Raw genomic sequence first — 26,134 nt, forward strand, 5'->3', positions numbered from 1 at the left:
TCACAACCTGTTTACATTGCTCAGTAAGCGTCCAGTCTCCCAGAATTGCCTGCTGCAAGTGCAATTGCCTAAAGGTAAGTGGACACTTGAGTGACAAACATTGCTTCAAATTAAAACTGTGGCAATCAGAAACAACTTCAGTAACTGAGTTTTCAGAGATGCTGGATACTAACACCGGAATCACTGTATGTAATATTACATGTTAAAAATGTTAGCATATTTCAAAAACAATGACCAATGCCAAAAGCACATTGGAACTTGAATTACAATTCCATTGCTTTTCCTTCAACGTCAAATAGTTAAAGAGCAAAAACCGTTCTTTTTGTCTCTTGGTTCATGGATCTTGTGTAACATTCTTCTATGGTGAAACTAATAGAAAAGCACAGATCTGAAAGGTCTAAAGCCTTGCAACTGCGAGCAGAGTGGCGCAGCGGAAGCGTGCTGGGCCCATAACCCAGAGGTCGATGGATCGAAACCATCCTCTGCTAATCCCATTTCAGTCCACTTGAATGGTTCTTTGTCCAATGTCTTCATCTATACTTGGGTGGCCCTATTTGTAAGTAATCCATTGCTTTAAGATGAAAGTGCTGTGGACACAACCTTCATATTCTAGTTTATAAACCATCTGAGGTTGTCCTGCACATTGGCCTTCTTCACTTGGTTATCTACAGGGTAAGGTAGTGTGGCCGAGTGGTCTAAGGCGCTGGATTAAGGCTCCATTCTCTCAGGAGGCATGGGATCTTGCAAGCAGAGTGGCGCAGCGGAAGCATGCTGGGCCCATAACCCAGAGGTCGATGGATCGAAACCATCCTCTGCTAATGCTATTTTCATTCCACTAGTATGGGTCCATGTATAATTCATCTATACTGAGGTGGCCCTGTTTGTAAGTAATCCATTGCTTTAAGATGAAAGTGCTGTAGACACAACCTTCATATTCTAGTTTACAAACCATCTGAGGTTGTCCTGCACATTGGCCTTCTTCACTTGGTTATCTACAGGGTAAGGTAGTGTGGCCGAGTGGTCTAAGGTGCTGGATTAAGGCTCCATTCTCTCAGGAGGCATGGGATCTTGCAAGCAGAGTGGCGCAGCGGAAGCGTGCTGGGCCCATAACCCAGAGGTCGATGGATCAAAACCATCCTCTGCTAATCCCATTTCAGTCCACTTGAATGGTTCTTTGTCCAATGTCTTCATCTATACTTGGGTGGCCCTATTTGTAAGTAATCCATTGCTTTAAGATGAAAGTGCTGTGGACACAACCTTCATATTCTAGTTTATAAACCATCTGAGGTTGTCCTGCACATTGGCCTTCTTCATTTGGTTATCTACAGGGTAAGGTAGTGTTGCCGAGTGGTCTAAGGCGCTGGATTAAGGCTCCATTCTCTCAGGAGGCATGGGATCTTGCAAGCAGAGTGGCGCAGCGGAAGCGTGCTGGGCCCATAACCCAGAGGTCGATGGATCGAAACCATCCTCTGCTAATGCTATTTTCATTCCACTAGTATGGGTCCATGTATAATTCATCTATACTGAGGTGGCCCTGTTTGTAAGTCATCCGTTGCTTTAAGTTTCTACTATGAAAGTGCTGTGGACGCAATCTTCATGTTCAAGTTAATGTTATAAAACATCTGGGGTCATCCTGCACATTGGCCTTCTTCACTTGGTTATCTACAGGGTAAGGTAGTGTGGCCGAGTGGTCTAAGGCGCTGGATTAAGGCTCCAGTCTCTCAGGAGGCGTGGGTTCAAATCCCACCACTGCCATTTAAATGCGTCTCTTACTGAGAGGGCCCATCACAACCTGTTTACATTGCTCAGTAAGCGTCCAGTCTCCCAGAATTGCCTAAAGGTAAGTGGAAACTTGAATGACAAACATTGCTTCAAATTAAAACTGTGGCAATCAGAAACAACTTCAGTAACTGAGTTTTCAGAGATGCTGGATACTAACACCGGAATCACTGTATGTAATATTACATGTTAAAAATGTTAGCATATTTCAAAAACAATGACCAATGCCAAAAGCACATTGGAACTTGAATTACAATTCCATTGTTTTCCTTAAACGCTGAAGATGAGGTCAAATAGTTAAAGAGCAAAAACCGTTCTTTTTGTATCTTGGTTCATGGATCTTGTGTAACATTCTTCTATGGTGAAACTAATAGAAAAGCACAGATCTGAAAGGTCTAAAGCTTTGCAACTGCGAGCAGAGTGGCGCAGCGGAAGCGTGCTTGGCCCATAACCCAGAGGTCGATGGATCAAAACCATCCTCTGCTAATCCCATTTCAGTCCACTTGAATGGTTCTTTGTCCAATGTCTTCATCTATACTTGGGTGGCCCTGTTTGTAAGTAATCCATTGCTTTAAGATGAAAGTGCTGTGGACACAACCTTCATATTCTAGTTTATAAACCATCTGAGGTTGTCCTGCACATTGGCCTTCTTCACTTGGTTATCTACAGGGTAAGGTAGTGTGGCCGAGTGGTCTAAGGCGCTGGATTAAGGCTCCATTCTCTCAGGAGGCATGGGATCTTGCAAGCAGAGTGGCGCAGCGGAAGCGTGCTGGGCCCATAACCCAGAGGTCGATGGATCGAAACCATCCTCTGCTAATCCCATTTCAGTCCACTTGAGTGGTTCTTTGTCCAATGTCTTCATCTATACTTGGGTGGCCCTATTTGTAAGTAATCCATTGCTTTAAGATGAAAGTGCTGTGGACACAACCTTCATATTCTAGTTTATAAACCATCTGAGGTTGTCCTGCACATTGGCCTTCTTCACTTGGTTATCTACAGGGTAAGGTAGTGTGGCCGAGTGGTCTAAGGCGCTGGATTAAGGCTCCATTCTCTCAGGAGGCATGGGATCTTGCAAGCAGAGTGGCGCAGCGGAAGCGTGCTGGGCCCATAACCCAGAGGTCGATGGATCAAAACCATCCTCTGCTAATCCCATTTCAGTCCACTTGAATGGTTCTTTGTCCAATGTCTTCATCTATACTTGGGTGGCCCTGTTTGTAAGTAATCCATTGCTTTAAGATGAAAGTGCTGTGGACACAACCTTCATATTCTAGTTTATAAACCATCTGAGGTTGTCCTGCACATTGGCCTTCTTCACTTGGTTATCTACAGGGTAAGGTAGTGTGGCCGAGTGGTCTAAGGCGCTGGATTAAGGCTCCATTCTCTCAGGAGGCATGGGATCTTGCAAGCAGAGTGGCGCAGCGGAAGCGTGCTGGGCCCATAACCCAGAGGTCGATGGATCGAAACCATCCTCTGCTAATCCCATTTCAGTCCACTTGAGTGGTTCTTTGTCCAATGTCTTCATCTATACTTGGGTGGCCCTATTTGTAAGTAATCCATTGCTTTAAGATGAAAGTGCTGTGGACACAACCTTCATATTCTAGTTTATAAACCATCTGAGGTTGTCCTGCACATTGGCCTTCTTCACTTGGTTATCTACAGGGTAAGGTAGTGTGGCCGAGTGGTCTAAGGCGCTGGATTAAGGCTCCATTCTCTCAGGAGGCATGGGATCTTGCAAGCAGAGTGGCGCAGCGGAAGCGTGCTGGGCCCATAACCCAGAGGTCGATGGATCGAAACCATCCTCTGCTAATGCTATTTTCATTCCACTAGTATGGGTCCATGTATAATTCATCTATACTGAGGTGGCCCTGTTTGTAAGTCATCCGTTGCTTTAAGTTTCTACTATGAAAGTGCTGTGGACGCAATCTTCATGTTCAAGTTAATGTTATAAAACATCTGGGGTCATCCTGCACATTGGCCTTCTTCACTTGGTTATCTACAGGGTAAGGTAGTGTGGCCGAGTGGTCTAAGGCGCTGGATTAAGGCTCCAGTCTCTCAGGAGGCGTGGGTTCAAATCCCACCACTGCCATTTAAATGCGTCTCTTACTGAGAGGGCCCATCACAACCTGTTTACATTGCTCAGTAAGCGTCCAGTCTCCCAGAATTGCCTGCTGCAAGTGCAATTGCCTAAAGGTAAGTGGACACTTGAGTGACAAACATTGCTTCAAATTAAAACTGTGGCAATCAGAAACAACTTCAGTAACTGAGTTTTCAGAGATGCTGGATACTAACACCGGAATCACTGTATGTAATATTACATGTTAAAAATGTTAGCATATTTCAAAAACAATGACCAATGCCAAAAGCACATTGGAACTTGAATTACAATTCCATTGCTTTTCCTTCAACGTCAAATAGTTAAAGAGCAAAAACCGTTCTTTTTGTCTCTTGGTTCATGGATCTTGTGTAACATTCTTCTATGGTGAAACTAATAGAAAAGCACAGATCTGAAAGGTCTAAAGCCTTGCAACTGCGAGCAGAGTGGCGCAGCGGAAGCGTGCTGGGCCCATAACCCAGAGGTCGATGGATCGAAACCATCCTCTGCTAATCCCATTTCAGTCCACTTGAATGGTTCTTTGTCCAATGTCTTCATCTATACTTGGGTGGCCCTATTTGTAAGTAATCCATTGCTTTAAGATGAAAGTGCTGTGGACACAACCTTCATATTCTAGTTTATAAACCATCTGAGGTTGTCCTGCACATTGGCCTTCTTCACTTGGTTATCTACAGGGTAAGGTAGTGTGGCCGAGTGGTCTAAGGCGCTGGATTAAGGCTCCATTCTCTCAGGAGGCATGGGATCTTGCAAGCAGAGTGGCGCAGCGGAAGCATGCTGGGCCCATAACCCAGAGGTCGATGGATCGAAACCATCCTCTGCTAATGCTATTTTCATTCCACTAGTATGGGTCCATGTATAATTCATCTATACTGAGGTGGCCCTGTTTGTAAGTAATCCATTGCTTTAAGATGAAAGTGCTGTGGACACAACCTTCATATTCTAGTTTACAAAGCATCTGAGGTTGTCCTGCACATTGGCCTTCTTCACTTGGTTATCTACAGGGTAAGGTAGTGTGGCCGAGTGGTCTAAGGCGCTGGATTAAGGCTCCATTCTCTCAGGAGGCATGGGATCTTGCAAGCAGAGTGGCGCAGCGGAAGCGTGCTGAGCCCATAACCCAGAGGTCGATGGATCAAAACCATCCTCTGCTAATCCCATTTCAGTCCACTTGAATGGTTCTTTGTCCAATGTCTTCATCTATACTTGGGTGGCCCTATTTGTAAGTAATCCATTGCTTTAAGATGAAAGTGCTGTGGACACAACCTTCATATTCTAGTTTATAAACCATCTGAGGTTGTCCTGCACATTGGCCTTCTTCATTTGGTTATCTACAGGGTAAGGTAGTGTTGCCGAGTGGTCTAAGGCGCTGGATTAAGGCTCCATTCTCTCAGGAGGCATGGGATCTTGCAAGCAGAGTGGCGCAGCGGAAGCGTGCTGGGCCCATAACCCAGAGGTCGATGGATCGAAACCATCCTCTGCTAATGCTATTTTCATTCCACTAGTATGGGTCCATGTATAATTCATCTATACTGAGGTGGCCCTGTTTGTAAGTCATCCGTTGCTTTAAGTTTCTACTATGAAAGTGCTGTGGACGCAATCTTCATGTTCAAGTTAATGTTATAAAACATCTGGGGTCATCCTGCACATTGGCCTTCTTCACTTGGTTATCTACAGGGTAAGGTAGTGTGGCCGAGTGGTCTAAGGCGCTGGATTAAGGCTCCAGTCTCTCAGGAGGCGTGGGTTCAAATCCCACCACTGCCATTTAAATGCGTCTCTTACTGAGAGGGCCCATCACAACCTGTTTACATTGCTCAGTAAGCGTCCAGTCTCCCAGAATTGCCTAAAGGTAAGTGGAAACTTGAATGACAAACATTGCTTCAAATTAAAACTGTGGCAATCAGAAACAACTTCAGTAACTGAGTTTTCAGAGATGCTGGATACTAACACCGGAATCACTGTATGTAATATTACATGTTAAAAATGTTAGCATATTTCAAAAACAATGACCAATGCCAAAAGCACATTGGAACTTGAATTACAATTCCATTGTTTTCCTTAAACGCTGAAGATGAGGTCAAATAGTTAAAGAGCAAAAACCGTTCTTTTTGTATCTTGGTTCATGGATCTTGTGTAACATTCTTCTATGGTGAAACTAATAGAAAAGCACAGATCTGAAAGGTCTAAAGCTTTGCAACTGCGAGCAGAGTGGCGCAGCGGAAGCGTGCTGGGCCCATAACCCAGAGGTCGATGGATCAAAACCATCCTCTGCTAATCCCATTTCAGTCCACTTGAATGGTTCTTTGTCCAATGTCTTCATCTATACTTGGGTGGCCCTGTTTGTAAGTAATCCATTGCTTTAAGATGAAAGTGCTGTGGACACAACCTTCATATTCTAGTTTATAAACCATCTGAGGTTGTCCTGCACATTGGCCTTCTTCACTTGGTTATCTACAGGGTAAGGTAGTGTGGCCGAGTGGTCTAAGGCGCTGGATTAAGGCTCCATTCTCTCAGGAGGCATGGGATCTTGCAAGCAGAGTGGCGCAGCGGAAGCGTGCTGGGCCCATAACCCAGAGGTCGATGGATCGAAACCATCCTCTGCTAATCCCATTTCAGTCCACTTGAGTGGTTCTTTGTCCAATGTCTTCATCTATACTTGGGTGGCCCTATTTGTAAGTAATCCATTGCTTTAAGATGAAAGTGCTGTGGACACAACCTTCATATTCTAGTTTATAAACCATCTGAGGTTGTCCTGCACATTGGCCTTCTTCACTTGGTTATCTACAGGGTAAGGTAGTGTGGCCGAGTGGTCTAAGGCGCTGGATTAAGGCTCCATTCTCTCAGGAGGCATGGGATCTTGCAAGCAGAGTGGCGCAGCGGAAGCGTGCTGGGCCCATAACCCAGAGGTCGATGGATCGAAACCATCCTCTGCTAATGCTATTTTCATTCCACTAGTATGGGTCCATGTATAATTCATCTATACTGAGGTGGCCCTGTTTGTAAGTCATCCGTTGCTTTAAGTTTCTACTATGAAAGTGCTGTGGATGCAATCTTCATGTTCAAGTTAATGTTATAAAACATCTGGGGTCATCCTGCACATTGGCCTTCTTCACTTGGTTATCTACAGGGTAAGGTAGTGTGGCCGAGTGGTCTAAGGCGCTGGATTAAGGCTCCAGTCTCTCAGGAGGCGTGGGTTCAAATCCCACCACTGCCATTTAAATGCGTCTCTTACTGAGAGGGCCCATCACAACCTGTTTACATTGCTCAGTAAGCGTCCAGTCTCCCAGAATTGCCTGCTGCAAGTGCAATTGCCTAAAGGTAAGTGGACACTTGAGTGACAAACATTGCTTCAAATTAAAACTGTGGCAATCAGAAACAACTTCAGTAACTGAGTTTTCAGAGATGCTGGATACTAACACCGGAATCACTGTATGTAATATTACATGTTAAAAATGTTAGCATATTTCAAAAACAATGACCAATGCCAAAAGCACATTGGAACTTGAATTACAATTCCATTGTTTTCGTTAAACGCTGAAGATGAGGTCAAATAGTTAAAGAGCAAAAACCGTTCTTTTTGTATCTTGGTTCATGGATCTTGTGTAACATTCTTCTATGGTGAAACTAATAGAAAAGCACATAACCCAGAGGTCGATGGATCGAAACCATCCTCTGCTAATGCTATTTTCATTCCACTAGTATGGGTCCATGTATAATTCATCTATACTGAGGTGGCCCTGTTTGTAAGTCATCCGTTGCTTTAAGTTTCTACTATGAAAGTGCTGTGGACGCAATCTTCATGTTCAAGTTAATGTTATAAAACATCTGGGGTCATCCTGCACATTGGCCTTCTTCACTTGGTTATCTACAGGGTAAGGTAGTGTGGCCGAGTGGTCTAAGGCGCTGGATTAAGGCTCCAGTCTCTCAGGAGGCGTGGGTTCAAATCCCACCACTGCCATTTAAATGCGTCTCTTACTGAGAGGGCCCATCACAACCTGTTTGCATTGCTCAGTAAGCGTCCAGTCTCCCAGAATTGCCTGCTGCAAGTGCAATTGCCTAGAGGTAAGTGGACACTTGAGTGACAAACATTGCTTCAAATTAAAACTGTGGCAATCAGAAACAACTTCAGTAACTGAGTTTTCAGAGATGCTGGATACTAACACCGGAATCACTGTATGTAATATTACATGTTAAAAATGTTAGCATATTTCAAAAACAATGACCAATGCCAAAAGCACATTGGAACTTGAATTACAATTCCATTGCTTTTCCTTCAACGTCAAATAGTTAAAGAGCAAAAACCGTTCTTTTTGTATCTTGGTTCATGGATCTTGTGTAACATTCTTCTATGGTGAAACTAATAGAAAAGCACAGATCTGAAAGGTCTAAAGCCTTGCAACTGCGAGCAGAGTGGCGCAGCGGAAGCGTGCTGGGCCCATAACCCAGAGGTCGATGGATCGAAACCATCCTCTGCTAATCCCATTTCAGTCCACTTGAATGGTTCTTTGTCCAATGTCTTCATCTATACTTGGGTGGCCCTATTTGTAAGTAATCCATTGCTTTAAGATGAAAGTGCTGTGGACACAACCTTCATATTCTAGTTTATAAACCATCTGAGGTTGTCCTGCACATTGGCCTTCTTCACTTGGTTATCTACAGGGTAAGGTAGTGTGGCCGAGTGGTCTAAGGCGCTGGATTAAGGCTCCATTCTCTCAGGAGGCATGGGATCTTGCAAGCAGAGTGGCGCAGCGGAAGCGTGCTGGGCCCATAACCCAGAGGTCGATGGATCGAAACCATCCTCTGCTAATCCCATTTCAGTCCACTTGAGTGGTTCTTTGTCCAATGTCTTCATCTATACTTGGGTGGCCCTATTTGTAAGTAATCCATTGCTTTAAGATGAAAGTGCTGTGGACACAACCTTCATATTCTAGTTTATAAACCATCTGAGGTTGTCCTGCACATTGGCCTTCTTCACTTGGTCATCTACAGGGTAAGGTAGTGTGCCCGAGTGGTCTAAGGCGCTGGATTAAGGCTCCATTCTCTCAGGAGGCATGGGATCTTGCAAGCAGAGTGGCGCAGCGGAAGCGTGCTGGGCCCATAACCCAGAGGTCGATGGATCGAAACCATCCTCTGCTAATGCTATTTTCATTCCACTAGTATGGGTCCATGTATAATTCATCTATACTGAGGTGGCCCTGTTTGTAAGTCATCCGTTGCTTTAAGTTTCTTCTATGAAAGTGCTGTGGACGCAATCTTCATGTTCAAGTTAATGTTATAAAACATCTGGGGTCATCCTGCACATTGGCCTTCTTCACTTGGTTATCTACAGGGTAAGGTAGTGTGGCCGAGTGGTCTAAGGCGCTGGATTAAGGCTCCAGTCTCTCAGGAGGCGTGGGTTCAAATCCCACCACTTTAAATGCGTCTCTTACTGAGAGGGCCCATCACAACCTGTTTACATTGCTCAGTAAGCGTCCAGTCTCCCAGAATTGCCTGCTGCAAGTGCAATTGCCTAAAGGTAAGTGGACACTTGAGTGACAAACATTGCTTCAAATTAAAACTGTGGCAATCAGAAACAACTTCAGTAACTGAGTTTTCAGAGATGCTGGATACTAACACCGGAATCACTGTATGTAATATTACATGTTAAAAATGTTAGCATATTTCAAAAACAATGACCAATGCCAAAAGCACATTGGAACTTGAATTACAATTCCATTGCTTTCCTTAAACGCTGAAGATGAGGTCAAATAGTTAAAGAGCAAAAACCGTTCTTTTTGTATCTTGGTTCATGGATCTTGTGTAACATTCTTCTATGGTGAAACTAATAGAAAAGCACAGATCTGAAAGGTCTAAAGCCTTGCAACTGCGAGCAGAGTGGCGCAGCGGAAGCGTGCTGGGCCCATAACCCAGAGGTCGATGGATCGAAACCATCCTCTGCTAATCCCATTTCAGTCCACTTGAATGGTTCTTTGTCCAATGTCTTCATCTATACTTGGGTGGCCCTATTTGTAAGTAATCCATTGCTTTAAGATGAAAGTGCTGTGGACACAACCTTCATATTCTAGTTTATAAACCATCTGAGGTTGTCCTGCACATTGGCCTTCTTCACTTGGTTATCTACAGGGTAAGGTAGTGTGGCCGAGTGGTCTAAGGCGCTGGATTAAGGCTCCATTCTCTCAGGAGGCATGGGATCTTGCAAGCAGAGTGGCGCAGCGGAAGCGTGCTGGGCCCATAACCCAGAGGTCGATGGATCGAAACCATCCTCTGCTAATGCTATTTTCATTCCACTAGTATGGGTCCATGTATAATTCATCTATACTGAGGTGGCCCTGTTTGTAAGTCATCCGTTGCTTTAAGTTTCTACTATGAAAGTGCTGTGGACGCAATCTTCATGTTCAAGTTAATGTTATAAAACATCTGGGGTCATCCTGCACATTGGCCTTCTTCACTTGGTTATCTACAGGGTAAGGTAGTGTGGCCGAGTGGTCTAAGGCGCTGGATTAAGGCTCCAGTCTCTCAGGAGGCGTGGGTTCAAATCCCACCACTGCCATTTAAATGCGTCTCTTACTGAGAGGGCCCATCACAACCTGTTTACATTGCTCAGTAAGCGTCCAGTCTCCCAGAATTGCCTGCTGCAAGTGCAATTGCCTAAAGGTAAGTGGACACTTGAGTGACAAACATTGCTTCAAATTAAAACTGTGGCAATCAGAAACAACTTCAGTAACTGAGTTTTCAGAGATGCTGGATACTAACACCGGAATCACTGTATGTAATATTACATGTTAAAAATGTTAGCATATTTCAAAAACAATGACCAATGCCAAAAGCACATTGGAACTTGAATTACAATTCCATTGCTTTTCCTTCAACGTCAAATAGTTAAAGAGCAAAAACCGTTCTTTTTGTCTCTTGGTTCATGGATCTTGTGTAACATTCTTCTATGGTGAAACTAATAGAAAAGCACAGATCTGAAAGGTCTAAAGCCTTGCAACTGCGAGCAGAGTGGCGCAGCGGAAGCGTGCTGGGCCCATAACCCAGAGGTCGATGGATCGAAACCATCCTCTGCTAATCCCATTTCAGTCCACTTGAATGGTTCTTTGTCCAATGTCTTCATCTATACTTGGGTGGCCCTATTTGTAAGTAATCCATTGCTTTAAGATGAAAGTGCTGTGGACACAACCTTCATATTCTAGTTTATAAACCATCTGAGGTTGTCCTGCACATTGGCCTTCTTCACTTGGTTATCTACAGGGTAAGGTAGTGTGGCCGAGTGGTCTAAGGCGCTGGATTAAGGCTCCATTCTCTCAGGAGGCATGGGATCTTGCAAGCAGAGTGGCGCAGCGGAAGCATGCTGGGCCCATAACCCAGAGGTCGATGGATCGAAACCATCCTCTGCTAATGCTATTTTCATTCCACTAGTATGGGTCCATGTATAATTCATCTATACTGAGGTGGCCCTGTTTGTAAGTAATCCATTGCTTTAAGATGAAAGTGCTGTGGACACAACCTTCATATTCTAGTTTACAAAGCATCTGAGGTTGTCCTGCACATTGGCCTTCTTCACTTGGTTATCTACAGGGTAAGGTAGTGTGGCCGAGTGGTCTAAGGCGCTGGATTAAGGCTCCATTCTCTCAGGAGGCATGGGATCTTGCAAGCAGAGTGGCGCAGCGGAAGCGTGCTGAGCCCATAACCCAGAGGTCGATGGATCAAAACCATCCTCTGCTAATCCCATTTCAGTCCACTTGAATGGTTCTTTGTCCAATGTCTTCATCTATACTTGGGTGGCCCTATTTGTAAGTAATCCATTGCTTTAAGATGAAAGTGCTGTGGACACAACCTTCATATTCTAGTTTATAAACCATCTGAGGTTGTCCTGCACATTGGCCTTCTTCATTTGGTTATCTACAGGGTAAGGTAGTGTTGCCGAGTGGTCTAAGGCGCTGGATTAAGGCTCCATTCTCTCAGGAGGCATGGGATCTTGCAAGCAGAGTGGCGCAGCGGAAGCGTGCTGGGCCCATAACCCAGAGGTCGATGGATCGAAACCATCCTCTGCTAATGCTATTTTCATTCCACTAGTATGGGTCCATGTATAATTCATCTATACTGAGGTGGCCCTGTTTGTAAGTCATCCGTTGCTTTAAGTTTCTACTATGAAAGTGCTGTGGACGCAATCTTCATGTTCAAGTTAATGTTATAAAACATCTGGGGTCATCCTGCACATTGGCCTTCTTCACTTGGTTATCTACAGGGTAAGGTAGTGTGGCCGAGTGGTCTAAGGCGCTGGATTAAGGCTCCAGTCTCTCAGGAGGCGTGGGTTCAAATCCCACCACTGCCATTTAAATGCGTCTCTTACTGAGAGGGCCCATCACAACCTGTTTACATTGCTCAGTAAGCGTCCAGTCTCCCAGAATTGCCTAAAGGTAAGTGGAAACTTGAATGACAAACATTGCTTCAAATTAAAACTGTGGCAATCAGAAACAACTTCAGTAACTGAGTTTTCAGAGATGCTGGATACTAACACCGGAATCACTGTATGTAATATTACATGTTAAAAATGTTAGCATATTTCAAAAACAATGACCAATGCCAAAAGCACATTGGAACTTGAATTACAATTCCATTGTTTTCCTTAAACGCTGAAGATGAGGTCAAATAGTTAAAGAGCAAAAACCGTTCTTTTTGTATCTTGGTTCATGGATCTTGTGTAACATTCTTCTATGGTGAAACTAATAGAAAAGCACAGATCTGAAAGGTCTAAAGCTTTGCAACTGCGAGCAGAGTGGCGCAGCGGAAGCGTGCTGGGCCCATAACCCAGAGGTCGATGGATCAAAACCATCCTCTGCTAATCCCATTTCAGTCCACTTGAATGGTTCTTTGTCCAATGTCTTCATCTATACTTGGGTGGCCCTGTTTGTAAGTAATCCATTGCTTTAAGATGAAAGTGCTGTGGACACAACCTTCATATTCTAGTTTATAAACCATCTGAGGTTGTCCTGCACATTGGCCTTCTTCACTTGGTTATCTACAGGGTAAGGTAGTGTGGCCGAGTGGTCTAAGGCGCTGGATTAAGGCTCCATTCTCTCAGGAGGCATGGGATCTTGCAAGCAGAGTGGCGCAGCGGAAGCGTGCTGGGCCCATAACCCAGAGGTCGATGGATCGAAACCATCCTCTGCTAATCCCATTTCAGTCCACTTGAGTGGTTCTTTGTCCAATGTCTTCATCTATACTTGGGTGGCCCTATTTGTAAGTAATCCATTGCTTTAAGATGAAAGTGCTGTGGACACAACCTTCATATTCTAGTTTATAAACCATCTGAGGTTGTCCTGCACATTGGCCTTCTTCACTTGGTTATCTACAGGGTAAGGTAGTGTGGCCGAGTGGTCTAAGGCGCTGGATTAAGGCTCCATTCTCTCAGGAGGCATGGGATCTTGCAAGCAGAGTGGCGCAGCGGAAGCGTGCTGGGCCCATAACCCAGAGGTCGATGGATCGAAACCATCCTCTGCTAATGCTATTTTCATTCCACTAGTATGGGTCCATGTATAATTCATCTATACTGAGGTGGCCCTGTTTGTAAGTCATCCGTTGCTTTAAGTTTCTACTATGAAAGTGCTGTGGATGCAATCTTCATGTTCAAGTTAATGTTATAAAACATCTGGGGTCATCCTGCACATTGGCCTTCTTCACTTGGTTATCTACAGGGTAAGGTAGTGTGGCCGAGTGGTCTAAGGCGCTGGATTAAGGCTCCAGTCTCTCAGGAGGCGTGGGTTCAAATCCCACCACTGCCATTTAAATGCGTCTCTTACTGAGAGGGCCCATCACAACCTGTTTACATTGCTCAGTAAGCGTCCAGTCTCCCAGAATTGCCTGCTGCAAGTGCAATTGCCTAAAGGTAAGTGGACACTTGAGTGACAAACATTGCTTCAAATTAAAACTGTGGCAATCAGAAACAACTTCAGTAACTGAGTTTTCAGAGATGCTGGATACTAACACCGGAATCACTGTATGTAATATTACATGTTAAAAATGTTAGCATATTTCAAAAACAATGACCAATGCCAAAAGCACATTGGAACTTGAATTACAATTCCATTGTTTTCGTTAAACGCTGAAGATGAGGTCAAATAGTTAAAGAGCAAAAACCGTTCTTTTTGTATCTTGGTTCATGGATCTTGTGTAACATTCTTCTATGGTGAAACTAATAGAAAAGCACATAACCCAGAGGTCGATGGATCGAAACCATCCTCTGCTAATGCTATTTTCATTCCACTAGTATGGGTCCATGTATAATTCATCTATACTGAGGTGGCCCTGTTTGTAAGTCATCCGTTGCTTTAAGTTTCTACTATGAAAGTGCTGTGGACGCAATCTTCATGTTCAAGTTAATGTTATAAAACATCTGGGGTCATCCTGCACATTGGCCTTCTTCACTTGGTTATCTACAGGGTAAGGTAGTGTGGCCGAGTGGTCTAAGGCGCTGGATTAAGGCTCCAGTCTCTCAGGAGGCGTGGGTTCAAATCCCACCACTGCCATTTAAATGCGTCTCTTACTGAGAGGGCCCATCACAACCTGTTTGCATTGCTCAGTAAGCGTCCAGTCTCCCAGAATTGCCTGCTGCAAGTGCAATTGCCTAGAGGTAAGTGGACACTTGAGTGACAAACATTGCTTCAAATTAAAACTGTGGCAATCAGAAACAACTTCAGTAACTGAGTTTTCAGAGATGCTGGATACTAACACCGGAATCACTGTATGTAATATTACATGTTAAAAATGTTAGCATATTTCAAAAACAATGACCAATGCCAAAAGCACATTGGAACTTGAATTACAATTCCATTGCTTTTCCTTCAACGTCAAATAGTTAAAGAGCAAAAACCGTTCTTTTTGTATCTTGGTTCATGGATCTTGTGTAACATTCTTCTATGGTGAAACTAATAGAAAAGCACAGATCTGAAAGGTCTAAAGCCTTGCAACTGCGAGCAGAGTGGCGCAGCGGAAGCGTGCTGGGCCCATAACCCAGAGGTCGATGGATCGAAACCATCCTCTGCTAATCCCATTTCAGTCCACTTGAATGGTTCTTTGTCCAATGTCTTCATCTATACTTGGGTGGCCCTATTTGTAAGTAATCCATTGCTTTAAGATGAAAGTGCTGTGGACACAACCTTCATATTCTAGTTTATAAACCATCTGAGGTTGTCCTGCACATTGGCCTTCTTCACTTGGTTATCTACAGGGTAAGGTAGTGTGGCCGAGTGGTCTAAGGCGCTGGATTAAGGCTCCATTCTCTCAGGAGGCATGGGATCTTGCAAGCAGAGTGGCGCAGCGGAAGCGTGCTGGGCCCATAACCCAGAGGTCGATGGATCGAAACCATCCTCTGCTAATCCCATTTCAGTCCACTTGAGTGGTTCTTTGTCCAATGTCTTCATCTATACTTGGGTGGCCCTATTTGTAAGTAATCCATTGCTTTAAGATGAAAGTGCTGTGGACACAACCTTCATATTCTAGTTTATAAACCATCTGAGGTTGTCCTGCACATTGGCCTTCTTCACTTGGTCATCTACAGGGTAAGGTAGTGTGCCCGAGTGGTCTAAGGCGCTGGATTAAGGCTCCATTCTCTCAGGAGGCATGGGATCTTGCAAGCAGAGTGGCGCAGCGGAAGCGTGCTGGGCCCATAACCCAGAGGTCGATGGATCGAAACCATCCTCTGCTAATGCTATTTTCATTCCACTAGTATGGGTCCATGTATAATTCATCTATACTGAGGTGGCCCTGTTTGTAAGTCATCCGTTGCTTTAAGTTTCTTCTATGAAAGTGCTGTGGACGCAATCTTCATGTTCAAGTTAATGTTATAAAACATCTGGGGTCATCCTGCACATTGGCCTTCTTCACTTGGTTATCTACAGGGTAAGGTAGTGTGGCCGAGTGGTCTAAGGCGCTGGATTAAGGCTCCAGTCTCTCAGGAGGCGTGGGTTCAAATCCCACCACTTTAAATGCGTCTCTTACTGAGAGGGCCCATCACAACCTGTTTACATTGCTCAGTAAGCGTCCAGTCTCCCAGAATTGCCTGCTGCAAGTGCAATTGCCTAAAGGTAAGTGGACACTTGAGTGACAAACATTGCTTCAAATTAAAACTGTGGCAATCAGAAACAACTTCAGTAACTGAGTTTTCAGAGATGCTGGATACTAACACCGGAATCACTGTATGTAATATTACATGTTAAAAATGTTAGCATATTTCAAAAACAATGACCAATGCCAAAAGCACATTGGAACTTGAATTACAATTCCATTGCTTTCCTTAAACGCTGAAGATGAGGTCAAATAGTTAAAGAGCAAAAACCGTTCTTTTTGTATCTTGGTTCATGGATCTTGTGTAACATTCTTCTATGGTGAAACTAATAGAAAAGCACAGATCTGAAAGGTCTAAAGCCTTGCAACTGCGAGCAGAGTGGCGCAGCGGAAGCGTGCTGGGCCCATAACCCAGAGGTCGATGGATCGAAACCATCCTCTGCTAATCCCATTTCAGTCCACTTGAATGGTTCTTTGTCCAATGTCTTCATCTATACTTGGGTGGCCCTATTTGTAAGTAATCCATTGCTTTAAGATGAAAGTGCTGTGGACACAACCTTCATATTCTAGTTTATAAACCATCTGAGGTTGTCCTGCACATTGGCCTTCTTCACTTGGTTATCTACAGGGTAAGGTAGTGTGGCCGAGTGGTCTAAGGCGCTGGATTAAGGCTCCATTCTCTCAGGAGGCATGGGATCTTGCAAGCAGAGTGGCGCAGCGGAAGCGTGCTGGGCCCATAACCCAGAGGTCGATGGATCGAAACCATCCTCTGCTAATGCTATTTTCATTCCACTAGTATGGGTCCATGTATAATTCATCTATACTGAGGTGGCCCTGTTTGTAAGTCATCCGTTGCTTTAAGTTTTACTATGAAAGTGCTGTGGACGCAATCTTCATGTTCAAGTTAATGTTATAAAACATCTGGGGTCATCCTGCACATTGGCCTTCTTCACTTGTTAAACTAGATGGAAAGGTAGTGTGGCCGAGTGGTCTAAGGCGCTGGATTTAGGCTCCAGTCTCTCAGGAGGCGTGGGTTCAAATCCCACCACTGCCATTTAAATGCGTCTCTTACTGAGAGGGCCCATCACAACCTGTTTACATTGCTCAGTAAGCGTCCAGTCTCCCAGAATTGCCTGCTGCAAGTGCAATTGCCTAAAGGTAAGTGGACACTTGAGTGACAAACATTGCTTCAAATTAAAACTGTGGCAATCAGAAACAACTTCAGTAACTGAGTTTTCAGAGATGCTGGATACTAACACCGGAATCACTGTATGTAATATTACATGTTAAAAATGTTAGCATATTTCAAAAACAATGACCAATGCCAAAAGCACATTGGAACTTGAATTACAATTCCATTGCTTTCCTTAAACGCTGAAGATGAGGTCAAATAGTTAAAGAGCAAAAACCGTTCTTTTTGTATCTTGGTTCATGGATCTTGTGTAACATTCTTCTATGGTGAAACTAATAGAAAAGCACAGATCTGAAAGGTCTAAAGCCTTGCAACTGCGAGCAGAGTGGCGCAGCGGAAGCGTGCTGGGCCCATAACCCAGAGGTCGATGGATCGAAACCATCCTCTGCTAATCCCATTTCAGTCCACTTGAATGGTTCTTTGTCCAATGTCTTCATCTATACTTGGGTGGCCCTATTTGTAAGTAATCCATTGCTTTAAGATGAAAGTGCTGTGGACACAACCTTCATATTCTAGTTTATAAACCATCTGAGGTTGTCCTGCACATTGGCCTTCTTCACTTGGTTATCTACAGGGTAAGGTAGTGTGGCCGAGTGGTCTAAGGCGCTGGATTAAGGCTCCATTCTCTCAGGAGGCATGGGATCTTGCAAGCAGAGTGGCGCAGCGGAAGCGTGCTGGGCCCATAACCCAGAGGTCGATGGATCGAAACCATCCTCTGCTAATGCTATTTTCATTCCACTAGTATGGGTCCATGTATAATTCATCTATACTGAGGTGGCCCTGTTTGTAAGTCATCCGTTGCTTTAAGTTTTACTATGAAAGTGCTGTGGACGCAATCTTCATGTTCAAGTTAATGTTATAAAACATCTGGGGTCATCCTGCACATTGGCCTTCTTCACTTGTTAAACTAGATGGAAAGGTAGTGTGGCCGAGTGGTCTAAGGCGCTGGATTTAGGCTCCAGTCTCTCAGGAGGCGTGGGTTCAAATCCCACCACTGCCATTTAAATGCGTCTCTTACTGAGAGGGCCCATCACAACCTGTTTACATTGCTCAGTAAGCGTCCAGTCTCCCAGAATTGCCTGCTGCAAATGCAATTGCCTAAAGGTAAGTGGACACTTGAGTGACAAACATTGCTTCAAATTAAAACTGTGGCAATCAGAAACAACTTCAGTAACTGAGTTTTCAGAGATGCTGGATACTAACACCGGAATCACTGTATGTAATATTACATGTTAAAAATGTTAGCATATTTCAAAAACAATGACCAATGCCAAAAGCACATTGGAACTTGAATTACAATTCCATTGTTTTCCTTAAACGCTGAAGATGAGGTCAAATAGTTAAAGAGCAAAAACCGTTCTTTTTGTATCTTGGTTCATGGATCTTGTGTAACATTCTTCTATGGTGAAACTAATAGAAAAGCACAGATCTGAAAGGTCTAAAGCTTTGCAACTGCGAGCAGAGTGGCGCAGCGGAAGCGTGCTGGGCCCATAACCCAGAGGTCGATGGATCGAAACCATCCTCTACTAATCCCACTTCAGTCCACTTGAATGGTTCTTTGTCCAATGTCTTCATCTATACTTGGGTGGCCCTATTTGTAAGTAATCCATTGCTTTAAGATGAAAGTGCTGTGGACACAACCTTCATATTCTAGTTTATAAACCATCTGAGGTTGTCCTGCACATTGGCCTTCTTCACTTGGTTATCTACAGGGTAAGGTAGTGTGGCCGAGTGGTCTAAGGCGCTGGATTAAGGCTCCATTCTCTCAGGAGGCATGGGATCTTGCAAGCAGAGTGGCGCAGCGGAAGCGTGCTGGGCCCATAACCCAGAGGTCGATGGATCGAAACCATCCTCTGCTAATCCCATTTCAGTCCACTTGAGTGGTTCTTTGTCCAATGTCTTCATCTATACTTGGGTGGCCCTATTTGTAAGTAATCCATTGCTTTAAGATGAAAGTGCTGTGGACACAACCTTCATATTCTAGTTTATAAACCATCTGAGGTTGTCCTGCACATTGGCCTTCTTCACTTGGTCATCTACAGGGTAAGGTAGTGTGCCCGAGTGGTCTAAGGCGCTGGATTAAGGCTCCATTCTCTCAGGAGGCATGGGATCTTGCAAGCAGAGTGGCGCAGCGGAAGCGTGCTGGGCCCATAACCCAGAGGTCGATGGATCGAAACCATCCTCTGCTAATGCTATTTTCATTCCACTAGTATGGGTCCATGTATAATTCATCTATACTGAGGTGGCCCTGTTTGTAAGTCATCCGTTGCTTTAAGTTTCTTCTATGAAAGTGCTGTGGACGCAATCTTCATGTTCAAGTTAATGTTATAAAACATCTGGGGTCATCCTGCACATTGGCCTTCTTCACTTGGTTATCTACAGGGTAAGGTAGTGTGGCCGAGTGGTCTAAGGCGCTGGATTAAGGCTCCAGTCTCTCAGGAGGCGTGGGTTCAAATCCCACCACTGCCATTTAAATGCATCTCTTACTGAGAGGGCCCATCACAACCTGTTTACATTGCTCAGTAAGCGTCCAGTCTCCCAGAATTGCCTGCTGCAAGTGCAATTGCCTAAAGGTAAGTGGACACTTGAGTGACCAACATTGCTTCAAATTAAAACTGTGGCAATCAGAAACAACTTCAGTAACTGAGTTTTCAGAGATGCTGGATACTAACACCGGAATCACTGTATGTAATATTACATGTTAAAAATGTTAGCATATTTCAAAAACAATGACCAATGCCAAAAGCACATTGGAACTTGAATTACAATTCCATTGTTTTCCTTAAACGCTGAAGATGAGGTCAAATAGTTAAAGAGCAAAAACCGTTCTTTTTGTATCTTGGTTCATGGATCTTGTGTAGCATTCTTCTATGGTGAAACTAATAGAAAAGCACAGATCTGAAAGGTCTAAAGCCTTGCAACTGCGAGCAGAGTGGCGCAGCGGAAGCGTGCTGGGCCCATAACCCAGAGGTCGATGGATCGAAACCATCCTCTGCTAATCCCATTTCAGTCCACTTGAATGGTTCTTTGTCCAATGTCTTCATCTATACTTGGGTGGCCCTATTTGTAAGTAATCCATTGCTTTAAGATGAAAGTGCTGTGGACACAACCTTCATATTCTAGTTTATAAACCATCTGAGGTTGTCCTGCACATTGGCCTTCTTCACTTGGTTATCTAGAGGGTAAGGTAGTGTGGCTGAGTGGTCTAAGGCGCTGGATTAAGGCTCCATTCTCTCAGGAGGCATGGGATCTTGCAAGCAGAGTGGCGCAGCGGAAGCGTGCTGGGCCCATAACCCAGAGGTCGATGGATCGAAACCATCCTCTGCTAATGCTATTTTCATTCCACTAGTATGGGTCCATGTATAATTCATCTATACTGAGGTGGCCCTGTTTGTAAGTCATCCGTTGCTTTAAGTTTCTACTATGAAAGTGCTGTGGACGCAATCTTCATGTTCAAGTTAATGTTATAAAACATCTGGGGTCATCCTGCACATTGGCCTTCTTCACTTGGTCATCTACAGGGTAAGGTAGTGTGGCCGAGTGGTCTAAGGCACTGGATTAAGGCTCCAGTCTCTCAGGAGGCGTGGGTTCAAATCCCACCACTGCCATTTAAATGCGTCTCTTACTGAGAGGGCCCATCACAACCTGTTTACATTGCTCAGTAAGCGTCCAGTCTCCCAGAATTGCCTGCTGCAAGTGCAATTGCCTAAAGGTAAGTGGACACTTGAGTGACAAACATTGCTTCAAATTAAAACTGTGGCAATCAGAAACAACTTCAGTAACTGAGTTTTCAGAGATGCTGGATACTAACACCGGAATCACTGTATGTAATATTACATGTTAAAAATGTTAGCATATTTCAAAAACAATGACCAATGCCAAAAGCACATTGGAACTTGAATTACAATTCCATTGCTTTTCCTTCAACGTCAAATAGTTAAAGAGCAAAAACCGTTCTTTTTGTATCTTGGTTCATGGATCTTGTGTAACATTCTTCTATGGTGAAACTAATAGAAAAGCACAGATCTGAAAGGTCTAAAGCCTTGCAACTGCGAGCAGAGTGGCGCAGCGGAAGCGTGCTGGGCCCATAACCCAGAGGTCGATGGATCGAAACCATCCTCTGCTAATCCCATTTCAGTCCACTTGAATGGTTCTTTGTCCAATGTCTTCATCTATACTTGGGTGGCCCTATTTGTAAGTAATCCATTGCTTTAAGATGAAAGTGCTGTGGACACAACCTTCATATTCTAGTTTATAAACCATCTGAGGTTGTCCTGCACATTGGCCTTCTTCACTTGGTTATCTACAGGGTAAGGTAGTGTGGCCGAGTGGTCTAAGGCGCTGGATTAAGGCTCCATTCTCTCAGGAGGCATGGGATCTTGCAAGCAGAGTGGCGCAGCGGAAGCGTGCTGGGCCCATAACCCAGAGGTCGATGGATCGAAACCATCCTCTGCTAATGCTATTTTCATTCCACTAGTATGGGTCCATGTATAATTCATCTATACTGAGGTGGCCCTGTTTGTAAGTCATCCGTTGCTTTAAGTTTCTACTATGAAAGTGCTGTGGACGCAATCTTCATGTTCAAGTTAATGTTATAAAACATCTGGGGTCATCCTGCACATTGGCCTTCTTCACTTGTTAAACTAGATGGAAAGGTAGTGTGGCCGAGTGGTCTAAGGCGCTGGATTTAGGCTCCAGTCTCTCAGGAGGCGTGGGTTCAAATCCCACCACTGCCATTTAAATGCGTCTCTTACTCAGAGAGCCCGTCACAACCTGTTTACATTGCTCAGTAAGCGTCCAGTCTCCCAGAATTGCCTGCTGCAAGTGCAATTGCCTAAAGGTAAGTGGACACTTGAGTGACAAACATTGCTTCAAATTAAAACTGTGGCAATCAGAAACAACTTCAGTAACTGAGTTTTCAGAGATGCTGGATACTAACACCGGAATCACTGTATGTAATATTACATGTTAAAAATGTTAGCATATTTCAAAAACAATGACCAATGCCAAAAGCACATTGGAACTTGAATTACAATTCCATTGCTTTTCCTTAAACGTCAAATAGTTAAAGAGCAAAAACCGTTCTTTTTGTATCTTGGTTCATGGATCTTGTGTAACATTCTTCTATGGTGAAACTAATAGAAAAGCACAGATCTGAAAGGTCTAAAGCCTTGCAACTGCGAGCAGAGTGGCGCAGCGGAAGCGTGCTGGGCCCATAACCCAGAGGTCGATGGATCAAAACCATCCTCTGCTAATCCCATTTCAGTCCACTTGAATGGTTCTTTGTCCAATGTCTTCATCTATACTTGGGTGGCCCTATTTGTAAGTAATCCATTGCTTTAAGATGAAAGTGCTGTGGACACAACCTTCATATTCTAGTTTATAAACCATCTGAGGTTGTCCTGCACATTGGCCTTCTTCACTTGGTTATCTACAGGGTAAGGTAGTGTGGCCGAGTGGTCTAAGGCGCTGGATTAAGGCTCCATTCTCTCAGGAGGCATGGGATCTTGCAAGCAGAGTGGCGCAGCGGAAGCGTGCTGGGCCCATAACCCCACTACACATTTCTACCATATAATCAGTTTCTGTATCAGTAATTGTTAAAAAATGTATCATATTCAAAGTACAAAGACCAATGACAACATACAAATTGGAACTTGGAAATGGAAATGTTTAAGAAATTGAAATGCCATCGCAGTGGCATCAGACCCTACAAAACATGGTTATCTGGCTTTTGTGGATTTGATCTGATGTCATTTTTTTATTCTGAATTTTATGTATGGCCAAAAGTTAGGCATTAATTTAACATATCTTGCCCATGACAGTGCCTGAATTTAAGAGCAAAACTGTAACACATACAACATTTTTTTTTTTACCCTGTAGCTGATCATAGAGTTTGGTTTTGTTTACATCAATGTATTTTTGCAATGTATTTTATGTTTTCTCCTCTGTCTACTGTCTGCTTTGCCTTAAAACTCCTTCTATAGTCTTTTACCCCAACAAAGACCTCCATATTTCTTTGACTTCTCTTGCCTTTCTCTCACTTCAGTATTTATGTCAGCATCTCTCAGACACCCCCAGTGGTGTGGAAGTAGAGCTGCTTCTCTTTGCTCTGCTTTTTTCTCTCAGTGTTGAGGAAGGAAGGCTGTCTTTAATTTTTTTTTGTACTTGTTGCTCCAGGGAACTTGATGATGCAAAAAGTAAAGATTAGCAAATGCATATGTAACACTTTAACAGAGTCATACTTTTGTCTCTCTTTGCCACCGTATGAATGAGGAAAAATATTTGAGGAAATGAGGAGGAATTAATGAAAGAGGAAAAATATATAAATATAACTGCTGCTGAATAAGGACGAATTGGAGCAAATGAATCCCTCATAAATGAACAGGTTGGTAGATTAATAGAAGCAGACAGTTAAAACATTTAGCAAACTTTCTGGTGATATTTGCTGCAAATTGAAAAGTTTGGCAGATGGCAGTGCATTAAAAATGTTGGTTTTGATGTGTGGATGTCTGCCTTTTTCAGAGAGATTGATTTGTAGGAGTAGAGCTCTTTAAATGCAAAGTAATTAATGCTTCTAAGAATACCAATGGTAGCTTTTATTGTGATTAATTTATACAGACAAGGGAATTTGACTCAGCACTTAATTACTCTTAAGCTTTAAAAGAAGAGCTACAACACTTAATGTTTATTCTTTACAGCCTAAAGCAATTGATAAATATATTTTAAAATACCACTGATAGCTTGTCCAGCCTGCAAAAGAGCTAGATTTCATAGCAAAATAAATTAATTTCAGTGCAACTGTGCACAAGGATGAATGTTTTGTGTTAAATTGGTGGTTAACTTTCAACATAGATTTGCAGAGTTGACCAAAGCAAAGCATTTTGACAGTTCTGACCTTTGACAAAGGCTCCACAGGCTAGGTAGTGAAAGCACATCAGCAAAGCAGCTTCAGTCAAATGTGTGGTTCTCAGTGTGGCTCTCAGCACCCCCCACACAAAAAAAAATGTCAGAGAATCTTTTTCTGTGGGAAACACTGACATCAAGTATTTTATGTTAGCCTCTAGATTAGCCTTAGACATAGACTGAGTAACTTTGATAATTTAGCTTTTGCCAACCCCTCACTCCTCTCCTGCTAAACCATCTCTTTCAAATATGGTTAATTTGTTGCTACCACAAAAGCTAGATGGCAACAACGCTGCTTCATGAACACCAAGGAGGACAGGACCAGACAGTAGGTGTGGTCAGGTGACTATAATTGCAACAAAATAAATTAATTTGTCACCCAAGAATTAAAATGTTACACACACTGTCAATTTTGCTGGTGGTTACGACGGAACGACAACTTCCAAGCTTCTTGCTATTTCAGTGTTGCTTCTTTTTTTTTTTTTTCTGAGCCCAGCCGCTCGGTTCATTACAGTTTCAAAATGTTTCATCACACATATGACACACACACACACACACACACGCACACACACACACACGCACGCACACACACACACACACACACGCACATGCACACACACAGTAAACAGTATTTACTGTTTTTTACATTGTTAAGCAGCTTTTTCTGAATGGGGAATAAAAAAGACATACATTGCACATTAGCCGTATAATAATATGCTTGCTTTTTTTTTATAAGATAGAGGGAAGCATATCAGCAACTCTGTTGTGTTGTATTGCCAAAAAATTCTAAACTCTGCCTGTCTCAAGATAACTTATTGCTCTGGACAGTTGGGCACTTAAAAATAGGAAAATGAGTTTGAAGTGCAAAATTCTGGTCATATTTGGATAAAAAAAGAATAAATACAGCATCGGTCTGTTCTTCTTTTCCCCTTACTGCTGTTTGCCAATGTTAACCAGCATCTCCCTATAACAACTTGGACACGTGGATTTGTTTATTAACCCTTGAGGTTGACTGCAATAGATGTACAGTGGTGGAAAAAACTTTTCGGACACCCCAGGCATTTGTGAAAAATTGCATCAAGAATCACTCTTAGGTCTGCAAGTGCAATTTATTTTAGTACAGTCACAGCCAAAATACTAAACATATCCTAAAAAAGCCATTAAAAACTTAAAATTGATTGGTTCCATGAAAATACATAAGAAATTTTGAGTATTGGGTGATTTTGGTACCAGTGATCCACTAATGAAGGTCATGCTTTTTATTAAAAGACACAATTTTTGTTGCTGTGCTTCGTGTCTATATTAAGCCAGCACATTTGAAAGTTCTTCAGAGACAAAAATGGCTAAAACAAGGAACCTAACGCAGGAAACATGCCTGAAGATACAGATTCTCAGCCAGGAAGGGTACAGCTGCCGCTAGATAGCCAGGAAGTGCAGATGCAGTCCTTCAGCAGTTGGATACACTCTGCAGAAATACAGACGAACCAGCAGCTTGGAAGACAAACCAAGATCTGGGTGTCCAAGGGTTTCTTCAGCAACAAATGACCGCATCCTGATCCGCATGTGCAGGAAATACTGCCAAATGACATCACAGGAGCTTCAGCAGCGGTGGTCAAACCAAACTGGTGTCCAGTGTTCCACCTGCACTGTACGTGGCCAACTTTCTTATCATGGCTTAAGGTCCTACAAGGCTGTCAAGAAGCCCCTGATCAATGAGAGACAGAGGTTATCCCGGCGTTGTTGGGCCCAAGCACACATGAACTGGACAGCCAGGAATTGGAAGAAGATTCTGTGGTCAGATGAGTCCAATTTCCAGCTTTATCTTCCTCCTGCTAATGTGAGGGTACGCAGAAGGCCAGGCAAAGCATTATCTCCAGCATGTACAGTAACTACTGTCAAGCATGGTGGAGGCAGTATCATGGTTTGGGGATGCATGAGTGCTGCTGGTGTTGGTCATCTCACTGTCTGTGATGGCATATTGAACTCTGCCAAGTATTGTGCCATTCTCGAAACCCACATGCTCCCTTCTGCACGTGCACTGTTCCGTCGAGGTCAAAACCGGATGTATCAACAAGATAATGCCCCTT

At 43.6% G+C, this 26,134-nt stretch overlaps 47 non-coding genes across 47 annotated transcripts; all 47 read left to right on the top strand.

Moving 5' to 3' along the window:
* Positions 1 to 416: 416 nt before the first annotated feature.
* On the top strand, positions 417 to 488 carry trnam-cau (transfer RNA methionine (anticodon CAU)). The gene has a single exon. It is a non-coding gene; the product is annotated as a tRNA-Met (tRNA).
* A 915-nt stretch (positions 489 to 1,403) lies between these two features.
* On the top strand, positions 1,404 to 1,475 carry trnam-cau (transfer RNA methionine (anticodon CAU)). The gene has a single exon. It is a non-coding gene; the product is annotated as a tRNA-Met (tRNA).
* Positions 1,476 to 1,673: 198 nt separating this feature from the next.
* Positions 1,674 to 1,755, top strand: trnal-aag (transfer RNA leucine (anticodon AAG)). Its single transcript has one exon. It is a non-coding gene; the product is annotated as a tRNA-Leu (tRNA).
* A 768-nt stretch (positions 1,756 to 2,523) lies between these two features.
* On the top strand, positions 2,524 to 2,595 carry trnam-cau (transfer RNA methionine (anticodon CAU)). Its single transcript has one exon. It is a non-coding gene; the product is annotated as a tRNA-Met (tRNA).
* A 588-nt stretch (positions 2,596 to 3,183) lies between these two features.
* Positions 3,184 to 3,255, top strand: trnam-cau (transfer RNA methionine (anticodon CAU)). The gene has a single exon. It is a non-coding gene; the product is annotated as a tRNA-Met (tRNA).
* Positions 3,256 to 3,513: 258 nt separating this feature from the next.
* trnam-cau (transfer RNA methionine (anticodon CAU)) lies at positions 3,514 to 3,585 on the top strand. Its single transcript has one exon. It is a non-coding gene; the product is annotated as a tRNA-Met (tRNA).
* A 198-nt stretch (positions 3,586 to 3,783) lies between these two features.
* Positions 3,784 to 3,865, top strand: trnal-aag (transfer RNA leucine (anticodon AAG)). The gene has a single exon. It is a non-coding gene; the product is annotated as a tRNA-Leu (tRNA).
* A 446-nt stretch (positions 3,866 to 4,311) lies between these two features.
* Positions 4,312 to 4,383, top strand: trnam-cau (transfer RNA methionine (anticodon CAU)). Its single transcript has one exon. It is a non-coding gene; the product is annotated as a tRNA-Met (tRNA).
* A 915-nt stretch (positions 4,384 to 5,298) lies between these two features.
* trnam-cau (transfer RNA methionine (anticodon CAU)) lies at positions 5,299 to 5,370 on the top strand. The gene has a single exon. It is a non-coding gene; the product is annotated as a tRNA-Met (tRNA).
* Positions 5,371 to 5,568: 198 nt separating this feature from the next.
* trnal-aag (transfer RNA leucine (anticodon AAG)) lies at positions 5,569 to 5,650 on the top strand. The gene has a single exon. It is a non-coding gene; the product is annotated as a tRNA-Leu (tRNA).
* A 768-nt stretch (positions 5,651 to 6,418) lies between these two features.
* trnam-cau (transfer RNA methionine (anticodon CAU)) lies at positions 6,419 to 6,490 on the top strand. Its single transcript has one exon. It is a non-coding gene; the product is annotated as a tRNA-Met (tRNA).
* Positions 6,491 to 6,748: 258 nt separating this feature from the next.
* Positions 6,749 to 6,820, top strand: trnam-cau (transfer RNA methionine (anticodon CAU)). Its single transcript has one exon. It is a non-coding gene; the product is annotated as a tRNA-Met (tRNA).
* A 198-nt stretch (positions 6,821 to 7,018) lies between these two features.
* trnal-aag (transfer RNA leucine (anticodon AAG)) lies at positions 7,019 to 7,100 on the top strand. Its single transcript has one exon. It is a non-coding gene; the product is annotated as a tRNA-Leu (tRNA).
* Positions 7,101 to 7,762: 662 nt separating this feature from the next.
* Positions 7,763 to 7,844, top strand: trnal-aag (transfer RNA leucine (anticodon AAG)). The gene has a single exon. It is a non-coding gene; the product is annotated as a tRNA-Leu (tRNA).
* A 446-nt stretch (positions 7,845 to 8,290) lies between these two features.
* On the top strand, positions 8,291 to 8,362 carry trnam-cau (transfer RNA methionine (anticodon CAU)). Its single transcript has one exon. It is a non-coding gene; the product is annotated as a tRNA-Met (tRNA).
* Positions 8,363 to 8,620: 258 nt separating this feature from the next.
* trnam-cau (transfer RNA methionine (anticodon CAU)) lies at positions 8,621 to 8,692 on the top strand. The gene has a single exon. It is a non-coding gene; the product is annotated as a tRNA-Met (tRNA).
* A 258-nt stretch (positions 8,693 to 8,950) lies between these two features.
* Positions 8,951 to 9,022, top strand: trnam-cau (transfer RNA methionine (anticodon CAU)). The gene has a single exon. It is a non-coding gene; the product is annotated as a tRNA-Met (tRNA).
* A 195-nt stretch (positions 9,023 to 9,217) lies between these two features.
* trnal-aag (transfer RNA leucine (anticodon AAG)) lies at positions 9,218 to 9,302 on the top strand. The gene has a single exon. It is a non-coding gene; the product is annotated as a tRNA-Leu (tRNA).
* A 452-nt stretch (positions 9,303 to 9,754) lies between these two features.
* Positions 9,755 to 9,826, top strand: trnam-cau (transfer RNA methionine (anticodon CAU)). The gene has a single exon. It is a non-coding gene; the product is annotated as a tRNA-Met (tRNA).
* Positions 9,827 to 10,084: 258 nt separating this feature from the next.
* Positions 10,085 to 10,156, top strand: trnam-cau (transfer RNA methionine (anticodon CAU)). Its single transcript has one exon. It is a non-coding gene; the product is annotated as a tRNA-Met (tRNA).
* A 198-nt stretch (positions 10,157 to 10,354) lies between these two features.
* Positions 10,355 to 10,436, top strand: trnal-aag (transfer RNA leucine (anticodon AAG)). Its single transcript has one exon. It is a non-coding gene; the product is annotated as a tRNA-Leu (tRNA).
* A 446-nt stretch (positions 10,437 to 10,882) lies between these two features.
* trnam-cau (transfer RNA methionine (anticodon CAU)) lies at positions 10,883 to 10,954 on the top strand. The gene has a single exon. It is a non-coding gene; the product is annotated as a tRNA-Met (tRNA).
* Positions 10,955 to 11,869: 915 nt separating this feature from the next.
* Positions 11,870 to 11,941, top strand: trnam-cau (transfer RNA methionine (anticodon CAU)). Its single transcript has one exon. It is a non-coding gene; the product is annotated as a tRNA-Met (tRNA).
* A 198-nt stretch (positions 11,942 to 12,139) lies between these two features.
* On the top strand, positions 12,140 to 12,221 carry trnal-aag (transfer RNA leucine (anticodon AAG)). Its single transcript has one exon. It is a non-coding gene; the product is annotated as a tRNA-Leu (tRNA).
* A 768-nt stretch (positions 12,222 to 12,989) lies between these two features.
* On the top strand, positions 12,990 to 13,061 carry trnam-cau (transfer RNA methionine (anticodon CAU)). Its single transcript has one exon. It is a non-coding gene; the product is annotated as a tRNA-Met (tRNA).
* A 258-nt stretch (positions 13,062 to 13,319) lies between these two features.
* On the top strand, positions 13,320 to 13,391 carry trnam-cau (transfer RNA methionine (anticodon CAU)). Its single transcript has one exon. It is a non-coding gene; the product is annotated as a tRNA-Met (tRNA).
* Positions 13,392 to 13,589: 198 nt separating this feature from the next.
* On the top strand, positions 13,590 to 13,671 carry trnal-aag (transfer RNA leucine (anticodon AAG)). The gene has a single exon. It is a non-coding gene; the product is annotated as a tRNA-Leu (tRNA).
* A 662-nt stretch (positions 13,672 to 14,333) lies between these two features.
* trnal-aag (transfer RNA leucine (anticodon AAG)) lies at positions 14,334 to 14,415 on the top strand. Its single transcript has one exon. It is a non-coding gene; the product is annotated as a tRNA-Leu (tRNA).
* Positions 14,416 to 14,861: 446 nt separating this feature from the next.
* On the top strand, positions 14,862 to 14,933 carry trnam-cau (transfer RNA methionine (anticodon CAU)). The gene has a single exon. It is a non-coding gene; the product is annotated as a tRNA-Met (tRNA).
* Positions 14,934 to 15,191: 258 nt separating this feature from the next.
* On the top strand, positions 15,192 to 15,263 carry trnam-cau (transfer RNA methionine (anticodon CAU)). Its single transcript has one exon. It is a non-coding gene; the product is annotated as a tRNA-Met (tRNA).
* A 258-nt stretch (positions 15,264 to 15,521) lies between these two features.
* trnam-cau (transfer RNA methionine (anticodon CAU)) lies at positions 15,522 to 15,593 on the top strand. The gene has a single exon. It is a non-coding gene; the product is annotated as a tRNA-Met (tRNA).
* Positions 15,594 to 15,788: 195 nt separating this feature from the next.
* On the top strand, positions 15,789 to 15,873 carry trnal-aag (transfer RNA leucine (anticodon AAG)). Its single transcript has one exon. It is a non-coding gene; the product is annotated as a tRNA-Leu (tRNA).
* Positions 15,874 to 16,325: 452 nt separating this feature from the next.
* trnam-cau (transfer RNA methionine (anticodon CAU)) lies at positions 16,326 to 16,397 on the top strand. Its single transcript has one exon. It is a non-coding gene; the product is annotated as a tRNA-Met (tRNA).
* A 258-nt stretch (positions 16,398 to 16,655) lies between these two features.
* trnam-cau (transfer RNA methionine (anticodon CAU)) lies at positions 16,656 to 16,727 on the top strand. The gene has a single exon. It is a non-coding gene; the product is annotated as a tRNA-Met (tRNA).
* A 197-nt stretch (positions 16,728 to 16,924) lies between these two features.
* trnal-uag (transfer RNA leucine (anticodon UAG)) lies at positions 16,925 to 17,006 on the top strand. Its single transcript has one exon. It is a non-coding gene; the product is annotated as a tRNA-Leu (tRNA).
* Positions 17,007 to 17,463: 457 nt separating this feature from the next.
* Positions 17,464 to 17,535, top strand: trnam-cau (transfer RNA methionine (anticodon CAU)). The gene has a single exon. It is a non-coding gene; the product is annotated as a tRNA-Met (tRNA).
* A 258-nt stretch (positions 17,536 to 17,793) lies between these two features.
* Positions 17,794 to 17,865, top strand: trnam-cau (transfer RNA methionine (anticodon CAU)). Its single transcript has one exon. It is a non-coding gene; the product is annotated as a tRNA-Met (tRNA).
* Positions 17,866 to 18,062: 197 nt separating this feature from the next.
* Positions 18,063 to 18,144, top strand: trnal-uag (transfer RNA leucine (anticodon UAG)). Its single transcript has one exon. It is a non-coding gene; the product is annotated as a tRNA-Leu (tRNA).
* Positions 18,145 to 18,931: 787 nt separating this feature from the next.
* On the top strand, positions 18,932 to 19,003 carry trnam-cau (transfer RNA methionine (anticodon CAU)). Its single transcript has one exon. It is a non-coding gene; the product is annotated as a tRNA-Met (tRNA).
* A 258-nt stretch (positions 19,004 to 19,261) lies between these two features.
* On the top strand, positions 19,262 to 19,333 carry trnam-cau (transfer RNA methionine (anticodon CAU)). Its single transcript has one exon. It is a non-coding gene; the product is annotated as a tRNA-Met (tRNA).
* A 198-nt stretch (positions 19,334 to 19,531) lies between these two features.
* trnal-aag (transfer RNA leucine (anticodon AAG)) lies at positions 19,532 to 19,613 on the top strand. The gene has a single exon. It is a non-coding gene; the product is annotated as a tRNA-Leu (tRNA).
* A 457-nt stretch (positions 19,614 to 20,070) lies between these two features.
* On the top strand, positions 20,071 to 20,142 carry trnam-cau (transfer RNA methionine (anticodon CAU)). Its single transcript has one exon. It is a non-coding gene; the product is annotated as a tRNA-Met (tRNA).
* A 258-nt stretch (positions 20,143 to 20,400) lies between these two features.
* Positions 20,401 to 20,472, top strand: trnam-cau (transfer RNA methionine (anticodon CAU)). The gene has a single exon. It is a non-coding gene; the product is annotated as a tRNA-Met (tRNA).
* A 198-nt stretch (positions 20,473 to 20,670) lies between these two features.
* trnal-aag (transfer RNA leucine (anticodon AAG)) lies at positions 20,671 to 20,752 on the top strand. Its single transcript has one exon. It is a non-coding gene; the product is annotated as a tRNA-Leu (tRNA).
* A 446-nt stretch (positions 20,753 to 21,198) lies between these two features.
* Positions 21,199 to 21,270, top strand: trnam-cau (transfer RNA methionine (anticodon CAU)). Its single transcript has one exon. It is a non-coding gene; the product is annotated as a tRNA-Met (tRNA).
* A 258-nt stretch (positions 21,271 to 21,528) lies between these two features.
* Positions 21,529 to 21,600, top strand: trnam-cau (transfer RNA methionine (anticodon CAU)). Its single transcript has one exon. It is a non-coding gene; the product is annotated as a tRNA-Met (tRNA).
* Positions 21,601 to 21,798: 198 nt separating this feature from the next.
* Positions 21,799 to 21,880, top strand: trnal-uag (transfer RNA leucine (anticodon UAG)). Its single transcript has one exon. It is a non-coding gene; the product is annotated as a tRNA-Leu (tRNA).
* Positions 21,881 to 26,134: the final 4,254 nt, after the last annotated feature.

Source organism: Semicossyphus pulcher, unplaced genomic scaffold (assembly GCF_022749685.1).
Source record: "Semicossyphus pulcher isolate SPU_LCO1_2020_fin unplaced genomic scaffold, fSemPul1.0.p SCAF_2, whole genome shotgun sequence".
Lineage (NCBI taxonomy): Eukaryota > Metazoa > Chordata > Actinopteri > Labriformes > Labridae > Semicossyphus > Semicossyphus pulcher.